General features: G+C 43.8%; 1 pseudogene; it reads right to left on the bottom strand.

Moving 5' to 3' along the window:
• Positions 1–341: 341 nt before the first annotated feature.
• Positions 342–1,307, bottom strand: LOC147701194 (free fatty acid receptor 2-like; annotated as a pseudogene).
• Positions 1,308–10,687: the final 9,380 nt, after the last annotated feature.

Raw genomic sequence — 10,687 nt, forward strand, 5'->3', positions numbered from 1 at the left:
TTGCAGTGTGCTCCTGACTAGGGCCCTGGCACTTACACAAATCAAGCACTGAAGCCACGTGTGGGTGAGCTCCTCTTATGAGATGTGAAGGATATAGAATGACAATACCAGTTCACCTGAAATTTCCAAGGTGTGTGTATGTGTCTGTGTGCTTTGGTTGCTTAGTGATGTTTACCCTGGGTTGTTAATCATCACTAATTCTCCTTTCAAAGGGAGCGAGTAAGGATTCATTTTTGGTGCTGCAGGGATAGGCCCCTCCTGAGGAAAGCTTCAGCCTGGTTTATAGGGAACAGTCCAGGAATATATGGTTCCTTGACCAATGCCATGTACAAATCCACCCATCAAGTGGGGGCTCTACCTTCCCGGGTTCTCTATACCACTACTTTGCATGGGCAGATCATGGTCCTCTTACTTGGTTAGCAGCATTGAAGCCTTCTAATGATCACCGCAAAGCAGTTGATGAAATTTCTCTGCACAGCAGGAGAAGAGTAGTAGAATATAACTGGGTCCAGGGTGGCATTAAAGGTACTCAAAAGCAGGGCACCCAGTCTCCAGTCAGGGCTGTTGTTTGTTATGAAACCAACAAGGTGGGAGATATTATAGGGGGCAAAACATAGGATGAAGTTGACGAGGGTCGCCACTGCAAGACCGATGGCCCTTTGCTTCCTCTTGGATGTGATGTTGGGCAGTGACATCAGAATCCTTACACAATTAATGTAGCAGAAGAGAGTTATGAGAAATGGGATGACAAAAAGCACTAAGAACGTCTCCAGGCGGACTGGAAAAACAACTCTCTTCTGTTCCTCTGAGAATGAATCATAGCAGTGACTTGTGTTGACACCAGTCTCATTGCTAGGGACTCCATACTGAGCAATGTAGACTATACAGCTCTGCGAGCTTGCTAGCACCCAGATGATGACACTAACCACTACGGCAGATTGAGGTCTACGGTTAATTTTGTACTTGATGGGGAAAGCAACACTCAGGTATCGTTCCACACTGACAGCTGTCAGGAAGAGGGTGCTGGTGTAGATGCTGCTGTAGTAGAAAAAGCCAGTCAGTGGGCAGAGAAAAGGGGGCATCTTCCACTGCATCCCTGAGGCCGCCTCGTTCATCTTGAAGGGAAGGAAGAGAAGAAGGAGCAGGTCAGAGATGGTGAGGTTGAGCAGGAGGATGTCTATGGGTACCAGCTTCTTGCGAATTCTGATGAAGAAGGTGTAAAAAGCCAGCAGATTGGAGGGAAAGCCTGTCAGGAAGGTAAAAATGTGGACCGACAGCACCAAAAACTGAGTGCCTCCTACATCCATTCTTGTGTCTGAAAGAAAAGAGAAAAGTGTTTTTGTTAATGATCACATCAGGAAAGAAACTTAAATAAAAATATACATAAGTGTAGAACCTGCATCTGACTATTTTCTTTTCTTTGGGTTCTCGCTAAAGCCTGGATTACAACCCAGGACTGATTGCTTCATACGTCACCAAAGCTTATTACTTTGCAGTGCATGAGGTTGGGTTTAGCAGGGGATCTAGTACAGTTAGACCCTTCTACTCACAACTGACTCAAATTCAAGACTGAGGATCAACATGAGGTTTGTTTTATTGTTATTCGCTTACCAAGAATGAGGTTGGTTGATAATGTAGCTAGCCTGTATGGTTAGTGAGAATGGAAAGTCATAAACTAAAGTTTTCTGAAATTATTTTAAAAAGCAGTGCCAAACCTACCCAACCGGTGCCCAACACCTGAAGGAACTTTCTGGGAGATCCAAATGGCGATTCACCGGTCACAAAGACCTGAGGCCACATCAGAGACCCGTCCGGTGTGCTTGAGCCAGGAGCCACAGCGGTGAGTGGCCCCGAGTGGACTGCGAGCCAAGGGGCAGGGCATGGCCACGAGAAGACCTGCCGCATGGAGATGACTTGGAACACTGAAGCGCTACTCCGCTTCGGGCGGAGATAAGAAAGCCACGCAGAGGAGGACCAAATCAGGAGTTAAAGAGAGCTGCTTCACCAAGGGGGCACCTGGATGTGGATGGAGCCTCATTGCGGGAGCATTGGGGGGCAGTATCCGGGCCTGCAAAGATCTGCAAACCCTCGAGAAACTCTGGCTAGGCCGAGACAGAGGCCTGCCTCAGGGAGGGCTATCTAAGCCATAAACCAGATAGGAGAGTGGACAGACCAGTAAGTGTGGAAGCCTGCAGGACCGGTGGCAGGGAGCAAATGCTGGGTGGCGGAACAGTAGAGACACAAAAAGTAGACTACCTCTAAAGTAATCACATGCCCAAATAATTTTGGCCCAAGCTAAACGATAGCTAATCACCATGTAAATTTACAGTGACTTTTTGATTTAAATAAATAACTAAACCTTACATAGAACAAAATAAGAGAGCACAGAAACCGGTGTATATAAAAATTACTTTATAATGGATCTATGTGGATGCTGCTACACAAAGCCTTTAATTATGTATGGGTCATTCAGTGTTCAGGATTGGTGGGTTCCTCTTGAAATGGTTTTGAGAAATGAAAGGTCTTGTGGTTACAATACTTATTGTTGTTAGCAGCCTTTTGCTGTGTATGATTTAGGTTTACATGTTACAAATATAACCAAGTATTCTGCGTTCCCCATCAGCCCTGTCTAACCTTTAATCAAAAGTAGGAACTGAGGGGCATATTTACAGCAGAATTGAGAAGCGTGGGGTTAAACAACCATTGCTAACACCACGCTTCTCCGTTCTACAAATGCAGAGATGTGTCATATTCACAAGAATGAGGCACACCCCTGCGTTTCACCTAGTGCTGGCACTGAGGTCAGCTGCCTAGCGACACCGCAGGCTCCCTTGGTGTCTCCGTTGAGAGAAATGATTGTTAGGGTGATAGGGGCTTGTAAATTTGCCCCTGAGCTCCTTAGAGAGATGGTGAATTTCCAATTTCCGTTTGAATTCATGAACCCCTTCGCTTTTCACAAGGTTTTTAATTAAATTAATTCGATCTAAGAACGCTTTAACAACAAATAACAAGGCACCAAAAAAGACACGCGTTCCCGTGCTGGGCTAATAAGAACCCAAGTGTCCTGTGATTTATTTCTTATAAGTTGTGAAATATTTTGATTAAAAAAAAAAAACCTTGAAGGCAATCCCTACCTTATCATTTATATAGCCCAAGCCCTCAAGGGTATGTTGGCTTTCCCATTTTGTGTATAAACCTCTAAAGAAGTCCCCACAGTACAGTGCCACATCTATAATAGAAAGCCACAGGCCGGACAACCGTCGAGTGCATCCCCTGTCGAATGTTGATCTGGGGAGCTGAAAGGCGTTGAGGTTTTCCCGCGATTCAGCTGAGGGTGTGTGAAACGCCCATGTGTGTGTTTAGATACACGCCCCTGGAAATTATACGTTGTTGACCCAGAATCGTTAATTTGGAGTACTAAGGAGAGCCCAAACTGTATGTCCTTGAAGAGGAGGTTGGCTGTACCCCCAGGGTTGTGTCCCCTGTTTTTTTGGGGGGACCACGTGAGCCTTTAAAGTACCCTTGTCCTGATGAAGCCACAAGATACTGTTGGCGGAAACGCGACCGCGACTGCGTCGACATCTGCTTAAGGAGTCCTACCACATTGTATATTTTGTGATTAATATTAGGCGCTCTTTATCATCATTACTTTGTTTGTGATTAGAAGGAATAATAACTTACGCGCTATAAGGACTACCTTGGTTGTGATACTCCACTCAAATTGAGGAGTGGGTATTTACAGAAAATTGATTGTGTTCTTCTTTTTTCTTTTTGTTTAGGGTACACACAGTTGTATATATAATGTATATATTACATTTATAGGTCTCTTTGTCTTTTTGTATATTGTATATATTTTGACCTCCTTGTCTTATGACTCGTAACATTGTCCTTCTTAAATCATATCATTTAATGACGACAGAAATCACTGTAAAAAACAGGATAATAAATTGTATCTTGTTTTGAAGTAGCCCATGTTTTATTGATTCCTCAGTACCACTTTTTCTACTTTTTCATCTCTATGATGCTCCTTGCCCAGGTATGGGAGGGTACTTTGGGCAGAACCCCTGTTTATTACGTAGTAGAGATGCAGTAAGCAGCGAGGGTAGGAACACGAATGGTTAGCCTTGTGGAGGTCGACATTCAGCAACCGTACAAGAGCCTCTGAGACCCGATGTACGTAGCGTTTAATTATCGGGCAATACTGCGGGGCCACAATGCTGGTTCCGTGAGGTAGCAGCTCTGATTCGGGCTCTCCTGTCTGCGGGCTCTCTGGCAGCGTTCGTGGAGGCAGTGGGCGGAGTGGCGCTGGAGTGCTGGAAGCAGAGTTCAGGGTGGAGCTTGGAAGTAGCGTGAAACAAAGCAAACGAAGCAAACGGAGCTAACAGAAGCTCCGGAGTTCCGAGAGTGGATCAGGGAGCGGCAGCAGTTGTTGGGAAAAATGGCCCCAAAAGTAAATGCAGGGGGGAAAGCAACCCTGAAAAAAAAGACTGGCAATGAGCACGCAAATGCCCCCGGAACAATAAATGGAAATACCGGCACAGGAGCGGTGACTGAGACCGTGGGAAAAGCGAAGGTACAAACACCCTCTCAGGACCCTGAAAGGAAAATCAAACCGCCTGCGGTCAGGACCCGACAAGCGACCGCAAACACCAGCATTGCAGAGATTTTCACCCGTGGCGGTAAGGAGAAGGGGGCCAAAGTAGCAGAGGTTGAGGCAGAGGCTATGAAAACGGGGGAATGCGAGGTTGCTCATCAAACGGAGGCCACTGGTAGCATTCCTGTTGGTTTAGCAGATGCAGGGTGCATAGAAGCCAACACAGTGTATCAATCCTCGTTGCATGACAAAGGTACCCCTAGCCTTACTCCAGGATCTAAAGGTACTCCTCATGGAGTGGATGTTAATGTCTTAAGCTCAAGCCTGGCTACCTCGTCCCAAAATGCTGGCTCGGGGGGTACGGGCGATGAAGAGGAGAATGTTAGCCGAGTAAACTACACCGCTTTGCTCATAACAAAGCCATCTAAGAACGATAAGATTCAGGACATGGGCAATCCTTTTGAGGGGGAAAGCGGAAACTCTAATCCTCCAGTGAACATAGCCCCTGAAATAGAAAGGGAGAAGGCTCCCAGCAAGTGTTTCTTTTCAGTGACAGAGGAGGCTGACTGGTCGGAAGAAGGAGAGGAACATAGCTCCGACATAGATGAGAGCAATCCCGAATCAGAAAGTGCCCGTCAACTGCAGTAGAATATGTTGCCCCTCTGAAAGGCCGCGAACAGCCCCAAAGAGGTTTGAGCTGGGACCACTCATCTATAACGCTGTTACAAGGGAGCCCCAATCATGAATCAAATCAAGAATCCACCCAGCTGTCAATGTTGGAAGCAATTCATCAGGAGATTATTGCACATCGGGAAGAGACCAGGCAGGACAACCGTAAGGCCCAAGCGACGATGAGGAAGATGAAGGGCGTAGTAAGGAAACTATCTAAAGCATGCGTCAATGTGGGGGATAGAGTGTCGAATCTGGAGGAGAGGGTGGTTTCAACAGAAGCAGAGGCTGCCGCTGCCACCAGCAAGGTTGAATCTTACGGAGCCCAAGCCTTGGACATTCAATGGAAGCTAGAAGACTTAGAAAATAGGCTCAGGAGGAATCACTTAAGGGTTTTGGGGATACCTGAGGGCACAGAGGGGTCAGATGTAAGGGCTTATGTTATCAAGCTTTTTGAGCAAGCTTTCCCCGAACTGGCCAGCTGGGGGTGGGCCACTGAAATTCAGAGGGCGCATCGAACCCCCTTTAAGATACGTCGGAATGCAAGAGAAGGAGACAAACCAGGGCAATTTTAATATTCTGGGGAACTTTCTCCTGAGACAATCTATTGCTGAAAAGGCAAGACCGGATGCTAAAAGAACGATTGATGGGGTCTCAGAGCAGAAATTAATAGTGGTCTGACCCAAAGAGCAGCTGAAATTTTTCAGGCAAATCGGAACAAAGTATATGAAAATGGGGAAAATGTGGGTAAACATCTTGCTCTTTGAACAAACACGCCAGAAACAAACACATAATGCTGTACAATCTATTGAATATGAGGGGCACAACCACACGTCCTCAGTTGGTATTGCATCGGCTTTCCAAAGCTTTTATCAGAAGTTATATCAAAATGAAGATCAATTATCATTATCTGACACAAAAGACTTTTTAAACAACTGGATTTTGGAGACAAATTTAGGTAAGACTATCGATGATGTTACTAGGGTCGACCTGGATAAAGAGATCTCAACTACTGAGCTGGAGTTAGCATTATTAGAACTTGCTAGTGGAAAGGTCGCAGGTCCAGATAAAATCCCTCTTGATCTTTATAAAGTACTTGGAAAGCAGATTATACCTTATTTTCTAGATTTGTTTCTAGGCGTGCAATGGCATGGCAATCCACCTGAATCGTGGAAACATACAAATATAGCCATTTTTTCTAAAAAAGGTAAACCTTCTGAGCTACCTTCCTCATACCGACCCATCTCCCTTATTAATTCCGGTTCGAAGCTTTATGCCAAGATCCTTGCCAACCGGCTCAGCAGGGTTATCAAACATCTGGTCTCCCCGTGGCAGCATGGCTTTATTCCTGGTAAGGGTACTACTGACCAAACCCGTAGAGCCATTTCCCTTTTTGACATCATGGGAGTATCGGGGGCCATATGTCGATGATACTGCTGGATGCCGAGAAGGCCTTTGACCGGGTCTCTTGGCTGTTCCTATGGGAAGTACTAGAAATGAACAACTTCGGACCGGCTTTTGTAAGATCTATCAAAGCATTATATGTTGACCCGAAGGCTGAGCTCACTATTGGGGGCAGCGAATCGGAGGTCATTAATATCCAGAGGGGCACGAGGCAGGGATGCCCGTGCTCCCCTATCTTGTTCGCTCTTTATATCAACCCACTTATTTTAAAGCTACTTAACTCCCCTGTAATTGAGCCGGTGAAAGTTAGCAGTTTCTATACCAAAATTCTGGCTTATGCCGATGACGTGGCGGTATTAACACCTAACCCCACAGAGGCAATCCAGGAGATTGAACTAATTACCCGATCCTTTGGCTCTTACTCAGGTTATACCCTGAATAGAGACAAGACAATGGTCATATGTACCGAAAACACAATCTTTGAAAGTACATATAGAGTTAACAGCGTGGTATATTTAGGTGTATCCATCTTTCCTAAAGTAAACGAAATCAATCAACTTAACTACAATCCACTCATTAAAAAAATCAAAAAAGACCTTAACAGAGTTAACAATCTTCACCTGTCAATTATCGGCAGGGGCAACTATCTTAAAAAGAGTATTTTCCCAAAAATATTGTACTTTTTCCGAGCAATCCCTTTCTTGGTTGAGGATGGCATTATTAGTATCCTTGATTCTTGCGTGTCGAAATTCATGTGGAATTATGGAAAAGTCAGGAGGGCCCTGCCAAAGCTAACATTACCGCAGCACAGAGGAGGGCTAGCTATTCCAAATTTGACATTCTACTTATGGGCAACTCTCCTTCAACAAATGGCCCCCCTTTTTGAAACTAATTCAACTTCACGCACTTTACCAGGCCATACTATACCTTCAATATATGAACTGCTATTAGGGGACAAAGCCATAGGACTGCTTTTAAGGCAAGTAGAACCCTCGTACTTCAAAAAGACTTAATTTAAGATCATTATCGATGCATGGAAAATCTGGAAACACACAAGCAAACATCTGAAAATACCAAAGTGTACTAAACACACTCCTCTCTGGTATAGCTCAATCTTACCGATTCAACTAAACGACAGCATTTCTAGGAAATGGGAGAGTTTGGGGATCTTGAAAGTAGGGGATTTTCTCCTTGGTCAAGATCGTATACCATCCTTTGAAGAACTACGGGAAAAATTCACGATCCCCTGTACTGATTATTTGAAATATATACAAGTTTGTATGATCATTAGACAACTTGTACCTAGAATAGAACTAAAAGACATCCCTTTTTTAGAATTAATAGCTAAGCGTTCTACCAGGATAGGAAATATTTATGAATTACTGATGAATAACTACCCTGACGATTTAGAACGTGTCGGAAGATGCTGGGCTATAAAATTAGATAACCCAAATACCGACGTTGACATGTCTTTGATCTTATCCTCTAAACTGTTTTTAGCCCCTAACCTAAAGGCCCAAATTTATAAAACAATTTTTGATCTTTATTATACCCCTGCAAAACTGTTTACCTGGGGTAAAAGGCCAAACGATCAATGTCCAAGATGTGCTCTTGGCCCAGCTAATCTTATCCATATGCTGGCAGACTGCTCTAAGTTAGAAGTAATTAAAAGAAAGATCTCTGAATATTGAGCAGAAATGTTTGGCCATGAATTAAGAGCATCGTGAACACTATATGTTCTGGGCTATGATGACACCCTTGGATACAGTAAGGAGGAAGCAACATCAGTATTTCTTGGTACAGCAGTACTTCGAATTATTCTAACAGCCCGTTGGAAAGAGGCTGATGCTCCTACTTTTCAAATGTGGCTAAGTAGATTTTTGGGAATTTATCTACAGGAGACTTCCATCTAAAAAACCAGGGGGAAAAAATCTAGACTTGTTGGGGCTTAGATATGGGCTCCTGTCTCAGCCTGGTATGAATACAAAAGAAATCTGTAAGCTGCTAAAACAACTTGATATGTGAATCCGGTATTTATCTGTATGTATGCTACATTCCTACTCTGCCATACTCTTTTTATCTGATTAACCAAGACTTAAACTATGACTATAAGTAAGTAATGTGATTTTGTAATGTAATGACGGTTGCAAGGTATAACTTTTAAGTATTTATACTTTTTCTACTGATAAATTGTATGTTGTATATTCTTCTAAACTTGCTCAAATAAAAATAAAGAAATTAAAAAAAATGATGGGGTCTCATTCTTTTTCCGACCGGATTTTTGTCACACTACGGTCGAAAGGCGCTGGAGACTACGACAACTGATTAAGCCCTTTCAGGACAAGAAAATGCAGGCATACCTCATAAACCCTGCTCAGCTTAAAATCATTCATGAAGGGAGGACACAATACTTCGGGTCAGAAATTAAGGCGCAGGAGTATTTAGATACTGTGGATAAATAATCTGGCTCTGTATAAGTTCTCCTCTCTCGCTTCTGTTTCTATTTCTCCTTAGTCTGCATTAATTCAGTCTCTGAATATCTTTTTAGGGTGTGTAGTGGTCTATAAGTATATGCTTAAGTATAAGTATAAGTATTGTGCACAAGGTATGAAGTCCTAGAAGCTCTGTAGGGGTTGCTGCTCACTCTTTCTTTTTGTATAAGGTTTATGAGGCCGTGGGAATCAAGCGATAATTTATGAAGTCCTCACTGCTATACTGCAGCCCTCATACGCACAGACTCAGTCTGAGCGCCTCACAAGGGAGGGTGCATGGCTCAGAGTGGGTCAGGGGGTTAAGGGCGGGGGTGGTAGGGTGAAAGGGGGAAGTGGTAGGGGGGTGGGGCTTGGGTGGTGGTGGGGGGGTGTAAAGGAAAAAAAATTAGAGTTTGTGACACTAAGGTAATTGTAAAAGCGAAACAAGATCTGCATTTCAAATATGTATTCAGTATGTTTATTGATCGAATGAAGATAAGACAATATCTAAGACAGAAGCATGCCTAAACTCAGGATTTGCTCTTTGAATATAGGTGGGTTAAATGACTGGAAAAAAAGGGGTAGATTGGAGGAATTTGTTAAATCGATAGGGGTCGATATCCTATGTATACAAGAGACCCACATACACCGGACGTAAACCTCGGGTATATCGGGCAGTATGCTCGATGATGCAATCACACGGGCTGAGGGATGTGTGGGGGAGCGTTGAACCAGGGGACTCTGGGTTCACATATTTCTCACACTTTTCAGAAATACTCCAAGATTGACTATTTCATGATATCCGCCACTGAATTGAATACGGTTAAAATCTGTAAATTGCCCATGATAATGTCAGACCACAATCCTCTAATATTAACAATGGATATTAATAGGATGGCTAAAAAAGTAAGGCCTTGGACCTTTGATAGGAAGCTTCTAATAGATAGTACCTATGTGGCACACATCAAGAATTGGTCTCAGGCTTTCTTTGACGCAAATAGATATAGTGCATCGCGAAATGTAGTCTGGGACAGTTATAAAGCTGCTTTAAGGGGGGAAACCACCAGCTATACTACTCGGAAGTGGAAAATTATTAATTCAGAGAGAGAACAACTAATGAGTAAACTGTCTGATGCTGAGGGGCAGCACAGAAAGGATATATCCCAGGGGAGGCAGGGTATAGAAAGTCTAGAGAGAGTGAGTTCCATCAAAGCCGAGATACAGAAACAAGTAGCCAAAAAAGCAGCCGCAGAATATCAGACACAAAGAACTAGGCTGTATGAAACAGGGGAACAAGCAGGGAGGGCATTTGCACTCCATTATAGACAGGTCGCTTCTAAAAACATTATCACACATATAGAAGAGCAGGGTCGGAGTTATGAGGAGCCAATGGAAATCCTAAATGTCTTCAGAAGGTATTACCAAGAACTATATCAGGAGGAGTCAGCCACAGAGGGTCCAAATACAGAGTGGACAGGTATGGCTCAGGAAGACAGGGAAATTCTCGAACAGGCCATTACCTCAGATGAATTGTCGGGGGCCTTACAAG

The sequence above is a fragment of the Lissotriton vulgaris genome, chromosome 7, assembly GCF_964263255.1.
Source record: "Lissotriton vulgaris chromosome 7, aLisVul1.2, whole genome shotgun sequence".
In the NCBI taxonomy this organism is placed as follows: domain Eukaryota; kingdom Metazoa; phylum Chordata; class Amphibia; order Caudata; family Salamandridae; genus Lissotriton; species Lissotriton vulgaris.